The sequence below is a fragment of the Dreissena polymorpha genome, chromosome 8, assembly GCF_020536995.1.
Source record: "Dreissena polymorpha isolate Duluth1 chromosome 8, UMN_Dpol_1.0, whole genome shotgun sequence".
NCBI lineage: Eukaryota > Metazoa > Mollusca > Bivalvia > Myida > Dreissenidae > Dreissena > Dreissena polymorpha.
The window spans coordinates 52,116,569-52,144,173 of NC_068362.1; positions in this window are offsets into that span (position 1 = coordinate 52,116,569).

Sequence of the window (27,605 nt, forward strand, 5' to 3'; positions counted from 1 at the left end):
CCCGCAACAACACCGCTGATTGACCAACCTAAAGGCTCACCTCCCCCAGCAGCGCCCCTTGAGGAATATCCCGGTCTGACGCCAGTGGTTCCTATATACCGCAACTCCCTCGCAAAGTCAATGCCTCGCAGTTACGATGAACGGTCGAAACGGTCAACATCCTCCCTAGGCGAAAGCAATTCGTGTACGTGCTGCTTCAAATTACGCATAGATTGTTATTGTCATATAAACACACGCATATGTATCCTGAAACAAATTGTCTTCTAGAATAAAAAACAATACAAAATCACACCTACTTTAGGCCTTTCATTTCGTTCATATAGTTTCTTCACATACAATTGAGTGAACATATAAATCGGCCAATTGTTCGAATAGCCATTATCGTAGGCGATTGATTAAATTTCATATTGTGTTAGAAAGCAAATTTCTAAAATTGTATTTTTCTTATATAAAATCACTTTCATTCCAGCTGTCGAAGAGGAGTGCTTCACAGATTGTTACTGCCCGTGTGGTTGGGTTGTTGAACCTAAAATCTACACACTGAATGAGATTGCAAACAAGGTAGCAGCAATCCAAGAAAGACTTAAAGTTGACCCGAACAAACTTGCTTCTACGGTAAGTTAACCACCATAGGACACACACATGTTGGAAATGTAAGCTTACGCTAAAACAGGTTTCCTTTCCCATTCGACCGTTAGACGCAGTGTTTAGTTTTAAAATTCACGCCTGCCTTATAGTTTGCAAATAAATACATTGACCAAACATTTTTATGTTTACGATAACAGCGGGCAATTAATAGCCTTATCTTTACAAAAAAGGAAAACATAGTATTTGACACTGGCTTTTGCCTTTATAGCCTGATAAAATGTTAAATATTCCTAACCAAATTGTTTTTCAGTGTCATATTCATTGAATACTTAATACACATTTTTGGAAGATTATACGCAACATTATATCTTTATGTTAATACCAATCCTCAACTTTGTCTGCTGAAACAGAGCGTTTTTTTCTAATATGGTAGTAATCTTAGCAAATCGAGGCGATATGTTGTAATTAAGTATTAGTACTCATTAGTTATGTTACTTTCAAAGTCACTCATACTTAATTATTTGTTTAAATCATTGCAGCAAAGGAAACTGAATAGCGTGTCAGACAATCGGTCTTCAGCAAAGGCAGTGGGTCTTGTAGGGATGATCTTCCTTGTCCTAATGCTTGGAGCAATCTTCGTGTTTGATATCGGTAATATCATCCGCGATCTTAAGACACTCCGTGATAACCTCCGACAGGGATTTGGATGTAAGGAAGCTTCACCTAAACCATCTAGAGTTGCAACTCCACATGATACAGTTGAACAGTCGACTTCTGTGTAGATTTGAGAGATTTCATCTGCGAAAGTACTTGGCTTTGTAAACAATATTTTCAGTGAATGGTATGTACAAAGTCTGCCTCGCTTCAAAATTGGTTTACAGCTTATAGTTCTTTGTCAAGCGTAGACTTGTTATTTGCGATCTTAATTAGGTGAACACTCTTCATAATGGGATAGTAGCGCTCTTCGTGTGTTAGGAAATGTTTTTGTAATAATTGCCGGGATATTCGTGATTATCTACGACATGGATTGAAATATATAAAATAAACCTCTCTTCATTTGGCTACACAATACATTTTGGTCTGGAAAGATTAAAACTGTTTGCCGATAAGATATGCAAATTATTGAACAATAGGCAACGTCACTTTCCATGGTTTCGTATGGCTTTATACATGGCAAATAACATCAGTTACCGGAGAGTGAATTATATTCAAGAGTAATGGGATAGTAGCGCTCTTCGTGTGTTAGTAAATGTTTTTGTAATAATTGCCGAGATATTCGTGATTATCTACGACATGGATTGAAATATTAAAAATAAACCTCTCTCATTTGGCTACAAAATACATTTTGGTCTGGAAAGATTAAAACTGTTTGCCGATAAGATATGCAAATTATTGAACTACAGGCAACGTCACTTTTTATGGTTTCGGATGGCTTTATACATGGCAAATAACATCAGTTACCGGAGAGTAAATTATATTCAAGAGTATTGAAATTTAAATTTATAGTCAAAGTAGTAGTAGTGGTAGTAGTAGTAGGAGAATCTGCGATCTAAGACCGGTTTGTGAACAATCGCCGTCCATAGATGTGAGAAAACACCCTCCCTTCTTAACAAAAACAATATATTTAAGCAAGAATTTATTGTTTAATATAAATTATTTACTTAGGATTGTCAGTGTTTCTTCGATTACTTATAATTATAATATAATAAGGCGAACAAAACATTGTATAGTGGGTAACAGTAATTTACATTGATACGGTTTAAATTTATTGAAACATTACTTAATTAAAGCATTAGCAACAGTATATGCATTTGTAATTTTACCATTTTCAGCTTATCTGGAAATAAAGATTCACATGAAAACTTTTAGGGAAATAATACATCGCTAAGGGAATTCATTAAATACTTTGGCTCAGACCCACAAACAGAAAGCAGCGATTGTTTGCTAGCCTGACAGAGTCTTGAAAGTGTGTAAACATGTGCAATTTTTGTTCTATATTTGTGACTTACAGTTATATGTGTATAAACATCTTTGTATAGACACTGTTTTAAATTGTGATTGGTTCAAGTTTTACACTAATATATTGTCATTTATAGACGTGAATTTATATTAACTCTTCGTATTGATGTGATCGAGATTGTTATCAGACTTAACGCTTTAGAATTGTGCAGTCTTCTAATCGTAATGATTTCAATTGCGTGTTTGCTTCTTTATTTCTTTAAAATATATTTTACACATATGCCATGATAGGCAAAGAAAGCAGAATATCGTATTATTATCAGAAAGAACTTACAGGTTTTAAGTATATAAACAAAAGTACCAACCCGTCAAAAATACATTAATTTGACACACTTGTGTTAGTGAATGGGCCAAGATTTAAATGGACGGAGTTATCGATTTGTTTGCGGCTGATTAAGTGGCGTTTTGATAACGATACAACTTATTTTCTTTGGACTGTCTTTGTTTGCTTTTTTGATAAATTGTAATAAATATAAAAGATGAAATCAATATTAACTTGGTAACAGTAATTAAAAGAGATACAGACAACAGTTAATGTATTTATAACTTTCGCTTATCTGAAAATAAAGATCACAATGAAAACATTGAGGGAAATAATACATCGCAAAGGGAATTCAATAACTACTTTTGCGCAAACCCACATACATAAAGCAGCCATTGTTACTAGCCCGACAGAGCATTGAAAGTGTGTAAACATATGTGATGTGTGTTTTTTAATTGTGACTAACAGTTATATTTGTGTAAACCTCATTGTATACATTCTTTTTAAAATTGCGATTGGTTGAAGTTTTACAATAATATGTTGTCATTTTTAGACGTAAATTTATATTAACTCTTCGTACAGATATGATCGAGATTGTCATCAGACTTGACGCTTTTAAAAATGTGAAGTTTTCAAATCGTAATGATTTCAAATTCGTGTTTGTTTCTTTACTTCTACAAAATGTATTGTACCCATCGGCCATGATTGGCGTAGAATTAAAAATACCCTTTTATGATCATAAAGCACTAGAAGTTTTAAGTATATAAACATAAATAACATCTTGTCAAAAAATACATTAATTTGACAAACTTTGGGTAATCTATAGGCCATAATTTTAATGGGCGGAGTTATCGATATTTGCAGCTGGTAGAGGGCGGTTTTGATTACGATTTACCTAATTTACTTGGGAACGTCTTTGTTTCTTTGATTACTTGTAATAAAAATATAATAAGGCGAACAAACCAGCTAGTTACTTGGTAACAGCAATTCACAGAGATACAGTCAACATTTTGAAACATTACATACGTTTTGCAACAGTTGAAGCATTTATAATTGTGGTTTTTTCAGCTTATCTTGAAATGAACATTTCAATGAAAAGTTTGAGAGAAATAATACATCGCAAAGGGAATTCATTAAATACTTTTGCGCACACCCACGAACAGAAAACAGCGATTGTTTACTAGTCTGTCAGAGTTTAGAGGATGTGTAAATATGTGTGTTTTTTGTTTTATATATTTCTAACTAACAGTGATATTTTTGTTAACATCTTTGTATAAACACTGTTTAAAATAATGATTGGTTAAAGTTTTAGAACAATATGTTGTCATTTATAGACGTGATTTAATATTAACTCTTCGTATTGATGTGATCCGGATGTTATCAGACTTAACTCTTTTAGAATTGTTCAGTATTCAAATCGTAATGATTTGAATTGCTTGTTTGCTTCTTTACTTCTCCAAAATTTATTTACATATCGGCCATGATTGGCGTAGAATTCCGAATACCCTTGTATGATCAGAAAGCACTAAACAGTTTTTAGTATATAAACAAAAGTACCAACCTGTCAAAAAATACATTAATTTGACAAACTGTGGGTTATGTATTGGGCCATCATTAAAATAGGCGGAGTTATCGAATTTTTGCGGCTGATTAAGTAGCGTTTTGATTACGATATACCTTATTTACTTGGGACTGTCTTTGTTTCTTTGATTACTTGTATTTAAAATATAATAAGGCGAACAAAACTGTCATAAACTTGGTTACAGCAACTCACAGAGATACAGTAAACATGTATTGAAACATTAAAAAAATGATAGCGAACAACCAATGCCTTTATTTTTATAGTATATTCAGCTTATCTGGAAATACAGATTGAAATGCAAACATCGAAAAGGGAATTCATAAAACACATTGGGGAAAATCCATACACTCAAAGCAGCGATTGTTTACTAGCCTGACAGAGCTTTGAAAGTGTGTCAACTTGTGTTAAAATATTGATTGTAAGTGTTAAGATTTTGTTCCATATGTATGACTAACAGTGATGTTTTAGTAAACATCTATATATAAACACTGTTTTAAATTGTCATAGATTCAGTTTTTATCGTAAAATGTTGGCCTTTATTGACGTGAATTTATAGTTCCTTTTCTTATTGATGTTATCGTGAATTTTATCCAACTTAACGCTTTTAGAAATGTGCAGTCTTCAATTCGTGATGTTTTCAATTGCGTGAGTGCTTTTTAACTTCTCCAAAATGCATTATGAATATCTGCAATGATTGGCGTAGAAAGCAGAATGTCCTATTTTAATCAAACAGCATTGAATTGTTTTAAGAAAATAAACTTAAGTACAAACCTGCCATAAAATACGCCCGTTAAAAGTTCTTTGTTGCATTGAGCTGTGAGATAAATAAACATACTTTGGATAATGAATTGGCCATAATTTACAAGGGACTTATGCCATCTGGCTTGTTATCGTGCTTGGCAAATAGTTGTCCTGTCCGACAAAGAATGTCATTTTAATTCTTGATTATTTCATTAATCAATATATATATATATATATATATATATATATATATATATATATATATATATATATATATATATATATATATATTATATATATATATAATATATATATATATATATATATATATATATATATTTATTTATTATATATATATTAGATATATATATATATATATATATATATATATATATATATATATATATATATAATTGTGTACTCTCAAAGCCATAAATTATAAAATTAATATCCCTCTATAATAGTTTATCATTAAGCAAATTTATTGTTATTGCTGTTTTTCCGATATTCATGGAATTGTTAAACTATATTCTGTTATAAGCGCAATGTGTTTTCCTTATACTTACACACTAGTCTGTCCATAAACGTATATTTTCTCACAGTTTTTAATTCAACAGTCCTATTTTTCCTATCGAACTTTTACATGTATTTATCCCTTTCGTTATATGTTTTGTCAATAAATCCCAATACATGTATCTATTTATCAGTTTTTGTTTGTAATCGCGCATTCAATACATACATACAATGTGTTGTGTTTTAACTTGATATTATCCCAGATTTAAAAAGAACATTCTCTTAAATATAAATAATTATACGACTGTGCGCACATGGATATTAAAACAAAATATTTATGTGAATTACGATATTTTTCTTTTCCGTTCAGCTTAGATTGAATGCATCATTCCCTAATTTAATGTTGAACCGATTAAATTTGTTAGAGTTAGAGAGCGAAAAGGGTTCATTTTAGAAGCTGTTTCATTAAAGGGACTTTATTTTCAAGTACATAAAATACCTTGCTTGTTATCGAACATGATCGATATAGGAGGCATATCGCTTTTCATGATCATATTAAAACTGCTCGAGTAACAGAGCTGACGAGGTGAAGTTGGCCAATTTTATAATTCAAGGACCATTACTTATAAGTGCTTCAAGCTATTTTTGCGGCGATCGAACTTTGCCGAGACATTTTGCCTATACAAATTATCACATTATCACTAAGGTTAAAGATGCTGCGATTTACACTCTTTCAGTTAGAAAGTGGACATTGTTCTCCTAGAGGCCGCCCGTCGCCACGGTTATTAACACCATGATTACATTCACATGGGTATAAATACGTTATTTTTTGCATATCTAGGAGAAGGTTAATCGATTGAGATCTATGCAAGAGTGTAAGACTGATAAGACGACGCAAAACTCTCGAGTAGGGTGCACCGTAATAATTCATACACAAATAACTCAAATAATAGTTCTTTGCATTTTTATTCAGTTTAACCATAACTTTTCAAAGTCCATATAATTAATATTAATATTAAATTAACGTGCTATTTCATTTCCAAAAACATGAGAAAATCAGTCCAAATCCACCCACATTCCCCCGCCCCTTGGTAGGGGCGGAAATAAGTAAAATAACCTCATAATCTCTGTAAAATGTTTTCTACTCGAGTGGCCAAAGTAGCCCTTCTTAAAGACATGTATCCTTACATAAACATGTCAACTTGATGGATCAGATAAATTTGTTAAACGTGCATATACTTGCGTATTTACCATCTGGTAAGTGCACTGACACGCCAACAAACGTCGACTAACCATGTAATCTTGTCACGATCTATAATTAAAACAGACTGCACCCAGTTTCAAGCGTGCATGTACTGTCAAGCAACTAATTAGTTATGTATTCTCCAAGATACGCGTTATTGTGAAGTCAGCATTGTATCATATCATGGGCAACATAATCACATGTTGACAATGTAAACATGAACATATCGTTAGTGTTCTTCCTATGCATTATGTTACAAGGGTGACGGTTGTTGCGCACCTTAAAAGCTTTGGAAAATGGGATTTAAACTTACTGCTTATAATTGCAATATTTCGAATTAGAATCAGTGTTCTAATACTATTTTAATTATTTTATGTATCAATTAAAATACCATTCCAAGATGTATATAATGATATACGGCACGGAAATAAACACTCAACAACAGTTTACCCATTAGCTAGTCACAAAGTTACTTAGTTACAAAGAAATGATTAAATGTGTATATCAACGGTATTAACAGTTCCATACATATTTTTGACAAGCAGCCCTTATATAGAGAGTATCGTTAATAAAGAATACGTTATGTATAAAAATAGTTTTGTAGACACAGTCCAGATTCAATCTCACGCCTAGAACAAAAACATAAAATAAAACATGCAAACGTTTTATCAACAAAAACACAAATCTGGTTATTTCCAGTTCGTAATTGTCCGTGAGTCCTATATTTGTTTGTTTAGTTTAAGGTTTAGTAATAACACCACTTATTGCTATAACTTAAAGTACATGATACTAATTCTCTTTCAAACAACTATAAAATACGTATTGTGTCCTTAGATATTAGTCGAGTCAAATACCGTAGCATGATCATCGGTATAGAGAGGGGATCCGTAAGGTGTTTCCGATGAGCGCTGACACATGTTGCCAACCTGGTCACGCACATGAAATACCGTAAATCGCGTTCTGGATTCTATCAGTGGTCTGAAACTCTTTGAATCCCCATACTGACGCACAGTCAAAAATGGGAACCACGCATGAGTTGTACAGTTAAGTGAAGGATTTTTGCCCGGGGCCTTTCGCTAGTCGTTTTATTTTTCGTCAATAGTACACGAGTTATTTGAAGTGCTCTACCATCTCCAACTTGGTGTCGCTGTCTTGAATTTGAATTGTATGCGTTTTGTGCAACTTCACCTTATGTGCGTTCATTGAGATTTTCATGCGTTAAAAATAACGAGCATGCGTTTGAACCATTTGTGGACGACACCAAGTGTGCACTGAAGGTCGTTTTTGTTTTCGGCTGTTTGTGCGATTTTGTCAGCGTACATAAATAGGAACAATGGCCGGTCGCCAAAGACGATTCCAAGATGAAGGTATTTGATTTCATTAGCGATATCAAGTGCACATATAGCGAAGAGTGTCGGGGACAGCACGCAGCACTGCTTGATTACAATGTGGCAGTCGAACACGTATGTGAGAGTTCCGTTGATGCGGACACAGGACAACGAGCTGGCGTATATATTCTTAACTGAAGTATGGACATGTCCGTCCCAACGGTTAAGTAGGAGTGTATAATAACATATAAAATAATAGAAACAACGTTTAATGCCACGAAAACGTTGTTGTTGTTCCATATGATGTTGTTGAGCCTAGATCCACATATATTAATTTTGTTTGATCGTTGCGCTCGAAACCCATTTTGGTTGTCAACCAGTTTGTTCTCAGTTTTAAATAGAACATTAAGGACGGCTAATTTTCGTTCGAGATGTAGTGTCTCCTGTAATAACAAGAAGGACAATACGCTAGTATGTCGCTCATGTAAGTCTCATGCAATATAATTCCGTATCTGTTTTTAAATCGTGTTCACATAAAATAAAAATTGCAACAATCTTAAATATCCGTCAAATGTCTCCAAATATAACACTTTCATATCGGTAGTTTAAATAAAAATGATTGTGGTATATTAACAACCACTGATCATTTGTACACTGATATTTTAACTAGACTTTTGTTTTCAAGATTTTGCAATGCCTTATATCAATCCATAAATGTTACTACGCATCAACATCTGGTGGTCATGATTAAGCGAAGCAAAATAAGTAGCATCTGGATTGAAGAAAGCCATTGAAATAGTGTTTCAAACTTAACAAGTTATTGCTGAAAAGAAGATTGTCTAAGTTTCCTTTATAACCAAGTACGGAAACAACACTCTCGCTGGTAGTCTCATATTAAAAAAAATAAATGATGTTTTAAGACTTTTGATAGTGATCTTATTAAACACACACGAGTGTAAATAAACATAGACTTCTTTTTCGAATATTGAAATAGGTCCTTGCCCGCTAATTTCTAATATTTTCATTTATAAAACATGATATCGGAATGGCGGGTATTTTGTACATTAATCGTATTAGGCCCCTTGTTGTAGTATTAAGGTATAGGAACAGACAATGAATATTCATACCAAGTTTGATTAATTTCCGCAAACAAATATCAGACGAAAAAGGTTAATTGTTGACGACTACGGACGAAGGTCAGTGACTGACCAACATAGCTAGTCCTTTAAAATTGAGTTCTCAGATAAAAAAAGTAATAAGCAACACCATCTGATTACAGTTACATCTGTCATAATTCTGAAGAATAAAGCAATAATTTGGAATATTTTGTCCACTCTGATATGTGATCACACCCTATTTACCCACATCTGTTGATATAAATGTGAAGGATTATCCCTTTGTAAAGCTTGTCTTGTTTTAGCAGCAGATTCCGAAGAAAAATATCACAACAACAAGCACATCGGGTTATGTATTGGGCCATCATTAAAATAGGCGGAGTTATCGAATTTTTGCGGCTGATTAAGTAGCGTTTTGATTACGATATACCTTATTTACTTGGGACTGTCTTTGTTTCTTTGATTACTTGTATTTAAAATATAATAAGGCGAACAAAACTGTCATAAACTTGGTTACAGCAACTCACAGAGATACAGTAAACATGTATTGAAACATTAAAAAAATGATAGCAAACAACCAATGCCTTTATTTTTATAGTATATTCAGCTTATCTGGAAATACAGATTGAAATGCAAACATCGAAAAGGGAATTCATAAAACACATTGGGGAAAATCCATACACTCAAAGCAGCGATTGTTTACTAGCCTGACAGAGCTTTGAAAGTGTGTCAACTTGTGTTAAAATATTGATTGTAAGTGTTAAGATTTTGTTCCATATGTATGACTAACAGTGATGTTTTAGTAAACATCTATATATAAACACTGTTTTAAATTGTCATAGATTCAGTTTTTATCGTAAAATGTTGGCCTTTATTGACGTGAATTTATAGTTCCTTTTCTTATTGATGTTATCGTGAATTTTATCCAACTTAACGCTTTTAGAAATGTGCAGTCTTCAATTCGTGATGTTTTCAATTGCGTGAGTGCTTTTTAACTTCTCCAAAATGCATTATGAATATCTGCAATGATTGGCGTAGAAAGCAGAATGTCCTATTTTTATCAAACAGCATTGAATTGTTTTAAGAAAATAAACTTAAGTACAAACCTGCCATAAAATACGCCCGTTAAAAGTTCTTTGTTGCATTGAGCTTGAGATAAATAAACATACTTTGGATAATGAATTGGCCATAATTTACAAGGGACTTATGCCATCTGGCTTGTTATCGTGCTTGGCAAATAGTTGTCCTGTCCGACAAAAGAATGTCATTTTAATTCTTGATTATTTCATTAATCAATATATATATATATATATATATATATATATATATATATATATATATATATATATATATATATATATATTTATATATATATTAGATATATATATATATATATATATATATATATATATATATATATATATAATTGTGTACTCTCAAAGCCATAAATTATAAAATTATATCCCTCTATAATAGTTTATCATTAAGCAAATTTATTGTTATTGCTGTTTTTCCGATATTTCATGGAATTGTTAAACTATATTCTGTTATAAGCGCAATGTGTTTGCCTTTATACTTACACACTAGTCTGTCCATAAACGTATATTTTCTCACAGTTTTTAATTCAACAGTCCTATTTTTCCTATCGAACTTTTACATGTATTTATCCCTTTCGTCATATGTTTTGTCAATAAATCCCAATACATGTATCTATTTATCAGTTTTTGTTTGTAATCGCGCATTCAATACATACATAAAATGTGTTGTGTTTTAACTTGATATTATCCCAGATTTAAAAAGAACATTCTCTTAAATATAAATAATTATACGACTGTGCGCACATGGATATTAAAACAAAATATTTATGTGAATTACGATATTTTTCTTTTCCGTTCAGCTTAGATTGAATGCATCATTCCCTAATTTAATGTTGAACCGATTAAATTTGTTAGAGTTAGAGAGCGAAAAGGGTTCATTTTAGAAGCTGTTTCATTAAAGGGACTTTATTTTCAAGTACATAAAATACCTTGCTTGTTATCGAACATGATCGATATAGGAGGCATATCGCTTTTCATGATCATATTAAAACTGCTCGAGTAACAGAGCTGACGAGGTGAAGTTGGCCAATTTTATAATTCAAGGACCATTACTTATAAGTGCTTCAAGCTATTTTTGCGGCGATCGAACTTTGCCGAGACATTTTGCCTATACAAATTATCACATTATCACTAAGGTTAAAGATGCTGCGATTTACACTCTTTCAGTTAGAAAGTGGACATTGTTCTCCTAGAGGCCGCCCGTCGCCACGGTTATTAACACCATGATTACATTCACATGGGTATAAATACGTTATTTTTTGCATATCTAGGAGAAGGTTAATCGATTGAGATCTATGCAAGAGTGTAAGACTGATAAGACGACGCAAAACTCTCGAGTAGGGTGCACCGTAATAATTCATACACAAATAACTCAAATAATAGTTCTTTGCATTTTTATTCAGTTTAACCATAACTTTTCAAAGTCCATATAATTAATATTAATAATAAATTAACGTGCTATTTCATTTCCAAAAACATGAGAAAATCAGTCCAAATCCACCCACATTCCCCCGCCCCTTGGTAGGGGCGGAAATAAGTAAAATAACCTCATAATCTCTGTAAAATGTTTTCTACTCGAGTGGCCAAAGTAGCCCTTCTTAAAGACATGTATCCTTACATAAACATGTCAACTTGATGGATCAGATAAATTTGTTAAACGTGCATATACTTGCGTATTTACCATCTGGTAAGTGCACTGACACGCCAACAAACGTCGACTAACCATGTAATCTTGTCACGATCTATAATTAAAACAGACTGCACCCAGTTTCAAGCGTGCATGTACTGTCAAGCAACTAATTAGTTATGTATTCTCCAAGATACGCGTTATTGTGAAGTCAGCATTGTATCATATCATGGGCAACATAATCACATGTTGACAATGTAAACATGAACATATCGTTAGTGTTCTTCCTATGCATTATGTTACAAGGGTGACGGTTGTTGCGCACCTTAAAAGCTTTGGAAAATGGGATTTAAACTTACTGCTTATAATTGCAATATTTCGAATTAGAATTAGTGTTCTAATACTATTTTAATTATTTTATGTATCAATTAAAATACCATTCCAAGATGTATATAATGATATACGGCACGGAAATAAACACTCAACAACAGTTTACCCATTAGCTAGTCACAAAGTTACTTAGTTACAAAGAAATGATTAAATGTGTATATCAACGGTATTAACAGTTCCATACATATTTTTGACAAGCAGCCCTTATATAGAGAGTATCGTTAATAAAGAATACGTTATGTATAAAAATAGTTTTGTAGACACAGTCCAGATTCAATCTCACGCCTAGAACAAAAACATAAAATAAAACATGCAAACGTTTTATCAACAAAAACACAAATCTGGTTATTTCCAGTTCGTAATTGTCCGTGAGTCCTATATTCGTTTGTTTAGTTTAAGGTTTAGTAATAACACCACTTATTGCTATAACTTAAAGTACATGATACTAATTCTCTTTCAAACAACTATAAAATACGTATTGTGTCCTTAGATATTAGTCGAGTCAAATACCGTAGCATGATCATCGGTATAGAGAGGGTATCCGTAAGGTGTTTCCGATGAGCGCTGACACATGTTGCCAACCTGGTCACGCACATGAAATACCGTAAATCGCGTTCTGGATTCTATCAGTGGTCTGAAACTCTTTGAATCCCCATACTGACGCACAGTCAAAAATGGGAACCACGCATGAGTTGTACAGTTAAGTGAAGGATTTTTGCCCGGGGCCTTTCGCTAGTCGTTTTATTTTTCGTCAATAGTACACGAGTTATTTGAAGTGCTCTACCATCTCCAACTTGGTGTCGCTGTATTGAATTTGAATTGTATGCGTTTTGTGCAACTTCACCTTATGTGCGTTCATTGAGATTTTCATGCGTTAAAAATAACGAGCATGCGTTTGAACCATTTGTGGACGACACCAAGTGTGCACTGAAGGTCGTTTTTGTTTTCGGCTGTTTGTGCGATTTTGTCAGCGTACATAAATAGGAACAATGGCCGGTCGCCAAAGACGATTCCAAGATGAAGGTATTTGATTTCATTAGCGATATCAAGTGCACATATAGCGAAGAGTGTCGGGGACAGCACGCAGCACTGCTTGATTACAATGTGGCAGTCGAACACGTATGTGAGAGTTCCGTTGATGCGGACACAGGACAACGAGCTGGCGTATATATTCTTAACTGAAGTATGGACATGTCCGTCCCAACGGTTAAGTAGGAGTGTATAATAACATATAAAATAATAGAAACAACGTTTAATGCCACGAAAACGTTGTTGTTGTTCCATATGATGTTGTTGAGCCTAGATCCACATATATTAATTTTGTTTGATCGTTGCGCTCGAAACCCATTTTGGTTGTCAACCAGTTTGTTCTCAGTTTTAAATAGAACATTAAGGACGGCTAATTTTCGTTCGAGATGTAGTGTCTCCTGTAATAACAAGAAGGACAATACGCTAGTATGTCGCTCATGTAAGTCTCATGCAATATAATTCCGTATCTGTTTTTAAATCGTGTTCACATAAAATAAAAATTGCAACAATCTTAAATATCCGTCAAATGTCTCCAAATATAACACTTTCATATCGGTAGTTTAAATAAAAATGATTGTGGTATATTAACAACCACTGATCATTTGTACACTGATATTTTAACTAGACTTTTGTTTTCAAGATTTTGCAATGCCTTATATCAATCCATAAATGTTACTACGCATCAACATCTGGTGGTCATGATTAAGCGAAGCAAAATAAGTAGCATCTGGATTGAAGAAAGCCATTGAAATAGTGTTTCAAACTTAACAAGTTATTGCTGAAAAGAAGATTGTCTAAGTTTCCTTTATAACCAAGTACGGAAACAACACTCTCGCTGGTAGTCTCATATTAAAAAAAATAAATGATGTTTTAAGACTTTTGATAGTGATCTTATTAAACACACACGAGTGTAAATAAACATAGACTTCTTTTTCGAATATTGAAATAGGTCCTTGCCCGCTAATTTCTAATATTTTCATTTATAAAACATGATATCGGAATGGCGGGTATTTTGTACATTAATCGTATTAGGCCCCTTTTTGTAGTATTAAGGTATAGGAACAGACAATGAATATTCATACCAAGTTTGATTAATTTCCGCAAACAAATATCAGACGAAAAAGGTTAATTGTTGACGACTACGGACGAAGGTCAGTGACTGACCAACATAGCTAGTCCTTTAAAATTGAGTTCTCAGATAAAAAAAGTAATAAGCAACACCATCTGATTACAGTTACATCTGTCATAATTCTGAAGAATAAAGCAATAATTTGGAATATTTTGTCCACTCTGATATGTGATCACACCCTATTTACCCACATCTGTTGATATAAATGTGAAGGATTATCCCTTTGTAAAGCTTGTCTTGTTATAGCAGCAGATTCCGAAGAAAAATATCACAACAACAAGCACATCGATGGACAAAACCAAAGTTCTTTCTTTGATCTTTCAAATAAGGCAAATATAAGGTTGGTAAATGCGAAACAAACAACGAGAATAAAGAAAATAAACGTCGTTAAAGGTCTAAACTTGTACAATTGTAAGATTCAATATTTTATTTTGGCCGAATACATTTTTTGGCTGTACTTCAAATAAAAAACATAGTATAAACACAAAGTTTTAAGACAAGTCAAAGACAGCCAAAAACCTCCCAAAAAATGTCTTTTTTTTACAAAACCTGTGCATCTTTCTGTGCAAAAAAATAAAACAAGATTCGATAAGGATACGTTTGTTTCTATTCCATCCATATCGTGCTCTGTTAACTGGAACGAACAAATAAAAAGTGTGTACGCGATACATTAAATGTATTTACAAGTAGTTAATATAACACCACATACAGTGTTCACATTTATACAATTGATAAATTTAATACGTTTTAAATGTAATATAGAGAATCAGAAAAATGGTCGAAAATAACGCAACATAAATCATATGAAACTATTAATGTTCTTATGGAATGAAAACAAACTAGGTCTTCCACTCGACGGTACGCCCGAGTCAGAATTGTCAAAACAATATGCTCATAAATTGAAAGTTCGCAGATCGTTAGAACAACGAGCTAAAACGTCGGCTTAGCAATCATCTGACGGTCCATGGCATTTAATTCCAGTTTGAATCATGCCATAGAAAAAAACACCGACCGTTCTCGAAACTATTTCAAATTTATGTATAAAGTGATATCACTGACAGAAAAAAAATAAGAGGGCCATGATAGTCCATACACGCTTAAATAAGTTAATTATAAAATTGCAAAATATTTTACCTAGGTTTAAGTTTATCTAAACAAGATGTGCTGACGATGAGCTGCTGTGGTCACCCTATGTCCGCCGTTTTTCGTAATGCTTTGTTTATAATGTGTCAGCAACTAAAAGCTCGTTTCCATTATATAGGCATCATGATCATCATCATCATGATCATCATCATCATCATCATCATCATCATCATCATCATCATCATCATCATCATTATCATCATCATCATCATCATCATCATCATCATCATTATCATCATCATCATCACCATCATCATCATCATCATCATCATCATCATCATCATCATCATCATCATCATCATCATCATCATCATCATCAAAATCCTCCAGTCAGGTTTATTGTCTGCTGCTGAGAGTAATTCATCCATGGTAAGGGATGTCCACTCTTATACATTACCAATCCAGCTTTTTCTCTGATGGCCTCGACGTCGATCTCCCTTTAGCGTGCCCTGGTGAAAAGTCTTACACAGAGTGTGACGCCTGGTGATGTTCCCAAACCAAGACAGCTTTTGTCATTTGAAGGTCGCCAGTTAAGGCTGTTGTGGACAACCAATTGCTGCAGTCATGTTCCGGACATACTCGTTGTTATTATGAATAGTGTTATAGATACGGAGAAGTATTCGGAGAAACCTGTGTTCAGAGGCTTGTATCATGCGTTCTAAGTCCTCGTGAAGCGCCCAGGTCTCGAAGCCGTACAGAAGGATGGAGACTACGAGGGACTTGTAGAGCCTGTTATTTGTGGGGAAGCTGATGGAGCTGCGTGTCTATAACCTGCTTAGTCAGGCCATCAATGCGGTCGTCATTGCAATATGGGTCTAAGCGGTACCGGTGCCATTCTGCGAGAGCGTTGCTCCAAAGTACTTGAAACAGGTCACTTCTTTCAGCTTCTCGCCGTTCGTGGTTATGTCTGCACGGCTGTTGGTCGTGCTGTTCATCATGATCTTCGACTTCTCCGAGCTGACCTCCATCTCGTATGCTCCTAATATTTCATAGAGTATGTTGGCGAGATCTTGAAATTCATTGCTGGTGCCACCCATGAGGTCAATGTTATCAGCGAATCTCAAGTTGGAGTGTCTCCTTCATTATATGCTCAGAGTTGATGAATAACTTGCAACAGCCCTTCATCAATGTTATCATAATACACCACAGTCCATCATTCCACACGCGGTCGAATGTTTTCTTAAGTCGATGATGAAGTTGTTGAGTTGGTGTTGGTGTTTCTGAATGATAAATCTGCAGTTGAAGATCAGTTCCATTGTGCTCTGCTCAGCTCTGAATCCAGCCTGGTTTTCGGCCAGCAGTCCCTTTTCTATCGATTGATGATGCGTAGCATGACTCTACTGGGATGACTGGTGAGGCTGATGGTTCGGTAATTCTCGCACAGCTAAAGGTTGCCATTTTCGGTAGGGGGTGACCAGAGACTGGATCCACTCTTTTTACCACTTCTTACCTTTCCAGATATTTTGGCATACTAGTAGTGTCGTAATTACTGCATTTGTTGCCTCTCCTCCGTTTTGAATCAGCTCGGAAAGAGCGTTTCTTGATACCGGAAATGTTCATGCCTTAAGACTACACACTGCCTCCTCCACCTTGCCTTAAGTATGGGCGGGGTTTTGTTATTTGTCTGGGATTGTTCTGAAGGAGACTGGGGCTAGTCGAAGCGGGTAGTTATAGAGGTCGCTGCAGTCGTCGTCGGTCCACCTGTTAAGGATTTCGGCACTCTCGGTCAGGAGATTTCGGTCAGTGTCGGCTGTAACACTTGTATTGGGCTGACTGGTCTTTGTGAAGGTCTTGCGGGAATTGTAGGCTTTCTTACTGCTGCATGTGGTCATCACTTTGTCGATGTTGATGATGGTGATGCTGTGACGTCTCGCTGAGATACGGATAGAAATGAGTCTTCTGGAGACTGGGGTTCAACTGATGATGTTGTTGACTACCTCCTTCTTAAATATGCAATCAACCCCATGACGATGTATATAATCCTCACCACTGAATCATATATTATTTCCTTCGTCTGTTGATGTTTCTATAAAGCCTAGTCACCTTTCCCCGGCTAGTCCGCTTCTGCTCGTTCGTTAGTTTATGCAACTTGTCGCACGCATGGAGTGTTCTTACGATCCGTGTTACTATAGTTGTTCCCTTTATCGCCAACTTGATCTATGGATTAGCTCCAGTAGCTAACTTGTCGCATCCACCCTGGAGACTGGCGGTGGAGTGCGCAGTCGTTGTTATTCCGGGAAATGACCGACCCGGCTTGGTATTTTGTTGTTTTATCCTCTTTGTTTTCTATGAATGCATTTGAGACAACTTTGGTGACCCCCATATCCTCTCCAAGAATCTGCCACTGGCCGTAAGAAACGTCCATCCCTTCATTTCGTTTAGACCGCCAGCAGAAACGGTTACCAGGGTGTGGTCGGGTAAGTGAGAGTTAAGTGTCAGGTGAGAACCAGTTGTGACTGACTTTCCGAGGGAGCTGCTGCCAAGTGACAAAGAAGTATCATTAATGCGTATCATTTATTTGAAAATAAACAGTCTTAAAATGTTGACTAAATTAAATAGAAATATTGCAAAACACAATCCGTAGCCGGCACATTGGATATAATAAACTACTTTACTTTATTTAACGGTTTAAGGTGCGACAAATAAAACTAACCTCTTGTCAATTTGATGTGACCTAAGGGGAGGTTTTTCAAACAAGATTTATCTATATTTTCTTGCAAAAATTGCCACATTACGACATTTTATACCTTAGACATGATAAAGCAAATAGTCTTTTAAAATTATTGTTGACAATACATTGTATTGCGAATACAAGATTACTACAAGATCAATACAGGATCAATGCAATATTAATACAAGATCAATACGAGATCAATACAGCTGTCTTTAATTTTCAATTTCTATGCAGCGACCCGTTATAATTATCATCACGATTGTATTGGCAATTTAAAAATAGTGAATTATTTATGCGTTGTTATTTTTTTTTACATTTAGCCGCATCTCAGGATTGCGAGATAATTTGCGTTTTGCTTTGCATTCAGGGACAAAAGAAGCGGAAGGTGCACGACAACTTATTGACAGCCGAAAAGATAAGAATATGTTTTATTTCATTTTTCAGAATTGTCAGAAGTTTGCATACTTATAAAGTTAACTGAATTTCTAACACGATACTTTTACATGTTTCTATGTACGAAACAACAACAACATAATCATCCATGGTTGTTACGCGGTCCAATAAAAAAGCTTCTAAAAAAGAAGTCAGTATGTCTGCTTGCATTTATGTTAGTCAAAATGATTCCTGTAATTGACTTAAGTTGGCAAGATATAAAATAGGTACGTTTATTGGCACACTCATGAAATGAAAATTTAATATTAATTCCATCACCCGGTCTTTGGGATACAAAATGATTTTTACAGCAATTGCCCATAACACGCCAATAATAACTTTGCTTTCGGTAAAATTGATTATATCTTTTAAAATTTAGATGATGTTTCAAAACTATGTACAATTACACTCCTCAAATAATACCCAGATCATAAAAAATGACCATTCAGGCATGGTAAGTTATATATATATAGTAAGTTGACGTGACGTTCCTTAACAATAAACTAAAGGGGATATTTATAAATGTTTGCCGTCATTATAAATAACTGATATTTAAAACGATCGACACTGCCAACATTTCACAATGATCAACGTTTCCACACAAGCATTATCCACGACGAGTTGAAGAAATACTCCATGAATAAAGCATGAGTCGACCATTTTGTCCACTCTCAAAGTGTACGCATGGTCCTTATGCTGGAACAAGTTCAACTACATCAACAGACACAACAACGTAATTGAAAAACACCCAGATCATCTACACGATATAAAGCCTTAGTACGCAGATACAAGACACTGTGACGATAGATTCAACAACAACAACCCGCTGGTTTAAACGGATGCGACAATGGATTAGCAACGTGGTACACATCAACACCCGAAGCACCGACTCGATATAAGCCTTTGCAATACGCAAATCAGAAACACTGATCATGCAAATCAACATCGCCGTAAAACAAACAACTAAAACATCTACTTTACAGCAACAAGAACAGGTTTAACCCGGACGACACCTACATCTAATGGGCGACGCATGACGTCACCAGTCAAAAAACACCTTCGATATAAAGATTGGACTAATGACCTACGTCATTAGACCTGTGATGTGGACCGGTGACTCATTTCGATTGACGTTTAAATTGTATAACATTTCCCACAATTATTTATTCCAGTTGAAACAGTCGTCATAATCCTATTATAAACAGTATTTGTTTGTATATTTTGTATATTTTGATGGGTAATACACGATAGCGTTAGATACCTTGTAGTTCAGATGTTAAGTTTTATAATGATTTTAAATCATGTAATATAAAATCATTTTTGTTGAGGGTGAGATGTACGGCACCAAAACATAGATGTATACCGTAATCCAACATACATAATACAACTCGAATCATAGTTATTTGCATTTTATTCAGTTTTTAACATAAAGTTTCCAAATCCAAATAGTTCTTTAATTAGTTGTTAATACAATATTTCTAAGTCCATGGTAATTTTATAATAAACTAATAATGTTCCGAGGACATGACATACCCGTCCAAATCCATCCGAACGATATTCTTATTGAATAACATTTCAAGAACTTCAATAAAACGACCTGTGCGGTCCCATATAGAGCTCTCTACTGTTTAAGTAAATGAGTTTTGGTGTTAACAATACAACATCTGGAAATAAGATAACGCATGTAAGGCTTAGACGTCAATTGATTTGACTTTTGACATTTGTTGTGCATTAGTATCCCATTGTTACGCGAGACAACAATTTGTTTAACTGCATATATAAACGTTCGCCTGTCATTTAACATGAAAATACACCCCAATTAACAGTGCTGCATGCGCTTACCCTGAACATAACTAATTAGTAAACCAAGCCTTGGGCAAAACTACTAATACAGACGTACAGCTTTTAGAAAACCCGACTTGATCAAAGCAAACACATCATTGCCAATGCCAAAATATCGCTGTCTTGTAGTTTTCGTACGTTATACATTCGGATCTTCTTGCACTGTTTTGTGATATATACAATAAGTACACTCTCTCTGTTTCGACTTATAACGATAGATTTATCCGGTTTTGAGAATAAATGAAAGTCTTCTCATACAACGTAACAGAAAGGCGGACCAATATAAAATACACCTGTAATACATATCCTCATACGTCTTTCGGAAAGGATGCGGCCCTTTTTTAGAATGTTTTTAGAATTTTCCAACGATAATATTTAAAATGTAATATTTGATTGAAAAATTATTATCATTATAACTATAAGTTTAATAATAACAATAAATAATAATAATAATTTGTAATAATTAAAATAATAAAAACAAGGCTATTATCAAGCAATATGGTCCCCTACCGGCTCCACCATTGTCAGAAATTCCACCATTTTCAGAATTTTTATATTTTTTGGGTTGCCATAGCAACCACAATGTTTGACGTAGGAACAAAATGAAATTAAGTGCATAACTTTTAAAGTTATCGCAGGATCCAGAAAACCACCATTTTCAGCAGTATTTCTAGCTACCAGAATTTTTGACGTAGGAACAAAAAGAACTGACGTGCATAATGTCCATATTGCCATCTATCCATGTTTCAAGTTTCATGAAAAAATATTAAGAACTTTTAAAGTTATCACAGGATCCAGAAAAGTGTGACAGACAGACTCACAGACTCACAGACTCACAGACAGACAGACAGACAGACGGACAGACGCACAGAGCGCAAACCATAAGTCCCCTCCGGTGAAACAATACAATAATAATAATAATAATAATAATAATAATAATAATAATAATACTAATAATAATACTACTACTACTAATAATAATAATAATAATAATGAGGTCTTCAAATCGAGGCCTACATACGAAGTTTTGTACTAACTTGTTTTATCCTCGTTAATTATTATTCCCCACAATGCACGTACACTACAATACCGTTATCTGGGGCAAGGTAAGGCATTTGTAAACAACTAGTGTGCTTTTTACTTTTGACTCAATGTTATTCGTCGCGTGTTCAAACATATTTGTTATTGTAAAATATCTCTTTTTAATGCATACGTTTTTTCTTGATATATTTTGTATTGATTATTGAATATAAGGTCCCAGTTTGATTTTAAAGACAGCGCATACAATTCAGGTTCATGGTTTTGCCTTTATATGCATGTGGAAAATAAAGTTATAACATTATATGTATTGTCCGGACATCCACTTTTTTTAAACTCCTCAACAACTCACCCATCTTCACCCCTCTAATCCTTCGATACAAACAATTCTTATATTTGATCCACCAATTATAGTTACATTAAAAAATAACTGTCATTTTGTACGCAATTTTTAAAGTATTTAAAATATGTCACTTGTTATTTTCCCATTAGTTTTATAGTTTTTTTTAACGTGCTAGCCCCATCTGAAGTAAGCCTTTTACTAAGTTACGAGCTAAAAATGTAGAAAATGTGTGGTTTTCGGCGTAACTGTCAGAACATGGTTGTTACAATTTGTTCTTGTGACAATACTATTCAGCGGAAACATTACTTGCCAACATAATTGCCTAAATGTTTCATGTTTTATGGAAAGCAAGCTTAAAACAACGGATAAATATGTAACAATAAATGTTGTTGATTAAAAGCACATAGATAAATGAATGCAAATACAGTTAAAGGCATCTAATAGCCATATATATTCTTGTAATGAACATATTTATGAACGATTTTAATAGTTGTATGTTATCTCAGACATATATTCATTTAGTGAAGCAAAAAAACATCTGGTAAATTAAGGCTTTAAACACAGCACTGTCAAAATGATTCCAATGATGCAATTCACGTATTGGTATGTAGGTTTTGCGTTACGGTATTATCTGCGAATAACTACTGCGGGGAATGTACTCCGGACATGTGCACAACTATTCACACAATTTCATCACATAATCACCATTAATACCTATGTGATTTAATGAAACTCCTGTTTTCATTTACAAGTATCAGTGACCTTAACCTTGACACAATGTATTCTAATTGCAATGCTCAGATAAATTTGCATACAAGTTACGAACATTCATAATTTAACTTTTATTCTTAATAACAAGAAACACCTGTTTTGTTCTATATAAGTAACAATAACCACAAACTTAAAACGACGAGCCCCAAAGAAATATCACGGTAGATATGCAAATTACCTATAAACACAATATCAGTGCGATGTCTCGCTCAAAACTCAAGCTATTCAGCGGAAACCGTTACTGTTTTATTTCTCCGTAATATGCCCTTTACCTTAACCCAACTAGAACTGAATCCAATCACAAGAAATGTCTCCATGCATGAATATTAGATCCAAAGTTTCATAAAGATAGGGTAATTCAAATCCAAGCTATTGACAGGAAACCCAATATTTGACCGCGCCTCGACCATTCTCCGAAAATTGTAAATGCGTCGTTACTAAATCGCGAGAATCTTAGCGGGCTCGCAACTCACTCGGGGTGAACTCGTGAGATTTTTGACAAAGTCGTAGCTGATTCGAAGACATATCACAATTTCCCGATTGAGTCATGAATTACCTACGATATCATTACGACGCACAAGAACGCAATACATCGCTGTTACGAGTCATCTGCAATTAAATTCAGTCTTGAAGGTCATGGCCAAATTTTAAACACGTTTCAAATCTGGCCACGATTTTTCAGGAGCTCACGAGTTGCAGGAATCACTTACGAACGGCCCACGACTAGTTACGAATGAGTTAGGACCTTCGTCGATTTAGCTACGAATATCCCTAACCTACAAATATTGGAAATCGGGACAAATCGTGTGGAGTCGGATCGTAGTGGAATACCCCTATATACTATCGCTATTTGTAGATCAGATTTGGGTTTTTCTAAAAATTGGAGTATACATTTTTGTCAAATACGGAAAAACAAAATCGTCAAAACATGCGATATTTGATTATTATTAATGGAAAATATGAGAAAATAATAGGATAAATAGAATATTTATCCTATTAAATGGGATTTAATCTGACTGCTTAAAAAAGCAATATTTCGAATTAGAATCAGTGTTCTAATACTAATTTAATTATTTAATGTATCAATTAAAAAACCATTTCAAGATGTATATAATGATATACGGCACGGAAATAAACACTCAACAACGGTTTACTCGTTAGCTATGCAATTACAAAAAAATGATTAAATGCGTATATCGACGGTATTAACCGTTCCATACATATTTTTGACAATCAGCCCTTATATAGAGAGTATCGTTAATAAAGAATACGTTATGTATAAAAATAGTTTTGTAGACACAGTCCAGATTCAATCTCACGCCTAGAACAAAAACATAAAATAAAACATGCAAGCGTTTTATCGACAAAAACACAAATCTGGTTAGTTCCAGTTCGTAATTGTTCGTGAGTCCTATATTTGTTTGTTTAGTTTAAGTTTTAGTCAAAACATCACTTATTGCTATAACTTAAAGAACATGATACTAATTTTCTCTTTCAAACAACTATTAAATACGTATTGTGTCCTTAGTTATTAGTCGAGTCAAATACCGTAGCATGATCATCGGTATATAGAGGGGATCCGTAAGGTGTTTCCGATGAGCGCTGACACATGTTGCCAACCTGTTCACGCACATGAAAAACCGAAAATCGCGTTCTGGATTTTATCAGTGGCCTGAAACTTTTGAATCCCCATACTGACGCACAGTCAATAATGGGAACCTCGCATGAGTTGTACAGTTTAGTGAAGGATTTTCTCCCGGGGCCTTTCGCTAGTCGTTTTATTTTTCGTCAATAGTACACGAGTTATTTGTAGTGCTCTACCATCTCCAACTTGGTATCGCTGTCTTGAATTTGAATTGTATGCGTTTTGTGCAACTTCACCTTATGTGCATTCATGTAGATTTTATGCGTTAAAAATAACGAGCATGCGTTTGAACCATTTGTGGACGACACCAAGTGTGCACTGAAGGACGTTCTCGTTTTCGGCTGTTTGTGCGATTTTGTCAGCGTACATAAGGAGGAACAATGGCCGGTCGCCAATGACGATTCCAAGATGAAGGTATTTGATTTCATTAGCGATATCGTGTGCAAATATAGCGAAGCATGTCGGTGACAGCATACAGCACTGCTTGACCACAATGTGGCAGTCGAACACGTATGTGAGAGTCTCGTTGCTGCGGACACATGACAACGAGCTGGCGTATATATTCTTAACTGAAGTATGGACATGTCCGTCCAGACGGTTAAGTAGGAGTGTATAATAACATATAAAATAATAGAAACAACGTTTAATGCCACGAAAACGTTGTTGTTGTTCCATATGATGTTGTTGAGCCTAGATCCACATATATTAATTTTGTTTGGTCGTTGCGCTCAAAACCCATTTTGGTTGTCAACCAGTTTGTTCTCAGTTTTAAATAGAACAATAAAGGCGGCTAATTTACGTTTGAGTGTCTCCTGCAATAACAAGAAGGACAATACGCTAATATGTCGTCCTTGTAAGTTTCATGCAACATAATTCCGTATCTGTTTTTAAATCGTGTTCACATAAAATAAAAATTGCAACAATCTTAAATATCCGTCAAATGTCTCCAAATATAAAACTTTCATATCGGTGGTTTAAAAAAAAAATGATTGTGGTATATTAACAGCCACTGATCATTTGTACACTGATATTTTAACTAGACTTTTGTTTTGAAGATTTTGCAATGCCTTATATCAATCCATAAATGTTACTACGCATCAACATCTAATGGTCATGTTTAAGCGAAGCAAAATAAGTAGCATCTGGATTGAAGAAAGCCATTGAAATAGTGTTTCAAACTTAACAAGTTATTGCTGAAAAGACGATTGTCTAAGTTTCCTTTATAACCAAATACGGAAACAACACTCTCGCTGGTAGTCTCATATTAAAAAAAATAAATAATGTTTTAAGACTTTTGATAGTGATCTTATTAAACACACACGAGTGTAAATAGACTTCTTTTTCGAATATTGAAATAGATCCTTGCCCGCTAATTTCTAATATTTAAATTTATAAAACATGATATCGGAATGGCGGGTATTTTGTACATTAATCGTATTAGCCCCCTTTTTGTAGTATTTAGGTATAGGAACAGACAATGAATATTCATACCAAGTTTGATTAATTTCCGCAAACAAATATCAGACGAAAAAGGTTAATTGTTGACGACTACGGACGAAGATCAGTGACTGACCAACATAGCTAGTCCTTTAAAATTGAATTCTCAGATAAAAAAAAGTAATAAGCAACACCATTTGATTACAGTAACATCTGTCATAATGCTGAAGAATATAGCAATAATTTGGAATATTTTTTCCACTCTAATATGTGATCACACCCTATCTACCCACATCTGTTGATATAAATGTGAAGGATTTACCCTTTGTTAAGCTTGTCTTGTTATAGCAGCAGATTCCGAAGTAAAATATCACAACAACAAGCACATCGATGGACAAAACCAAAGTTCTTTCTTTGACCTTTCAAATAAGGCAAATATAAGGTTGGTGAATGCGAAACAAACAACGAGAATAAAGCAAATAAACGTCATTAAATGTCTAAACTTGTAAAATTGTAACATTAAATATTTTATTTCGGCCGAATACATTTTTTGGCTGTACTTCAAATAAAAAACATAGTATAAACACAAAGTTTTAAGACAAGTCAAAGACAGCCAAAAACCTCCCCAAAAAATGTCTTTTTTTACAAAACCTGTGCATCTTTCTGTGCAAAAAAAATATAACAAGATTCGATAAGGATACGTTTGTTTCTATTCCATCCATATCGTGCTCTGTTTATTGAAACGAACAAATAAAAAGTGTGTACGCGATACATTAAATGTATTTACAAGTAGTTAATATAACACCACATACAGTATTCACATTTATACAATTGATAAATTTAATACGTTTTAAATATAATATAGAGAATCAAAAAAATGGTCGAAAATAACACAACATAAATCATATGAAACTATAAATGTTCTTATGGAATGAAAACAAACTAGGTCTTCCAATCGACGGTACGCCCGAGTCAGAATTGTCAAAACAATATGCTCATAAATTGAAAGTTCGCAGATTGTTCGAACAACAAGCTAAAACGTCGGCTTAGCAATCATCTGACGGTCCATGGCATTTAATTCCAGTTTGAATCGTGCCATAGAAAAAGACACCGACCGTTCTCGAAACAATTTCAAATTTATGTATATAGTGTTATCACTGACAGAAAATAAACAAGAGGGCCATGATGGTCCATACACGCTTTAATAAGTTAATTGTAAAATTGCAAAATATTTTACCTAGGTTTAAGTTTATCTAAACAAGATGTGCTGACGATGAGCTACTGTGGTCACCCTATGTCCGCCGCTTTTCGTCCATGGTAAGGGATGTCCACTCTTATACATTGCCAATCCAGCTTTTCCTCTGATGGCCTCGACGTTGATCTCCCTTTAGCGTGCCCTGGTGAAAAGTCTTACACAGAGTGTGACGCCTGGTGATGTTCCCAAATCAAGACAGCTTTTGTTATTTGAAGGTCGCCAGTTGGGGCTGTTGTGGACAAACAATTGCTGCAGTCATGTTCCGGACATACTCGTTGTTATTATGAATAGTGTTATATATACGGAGAAGTATTCGGAGAAACCTGTGTTCAGAGGCTTGTATCATGCGTTCTAAGTCCGCG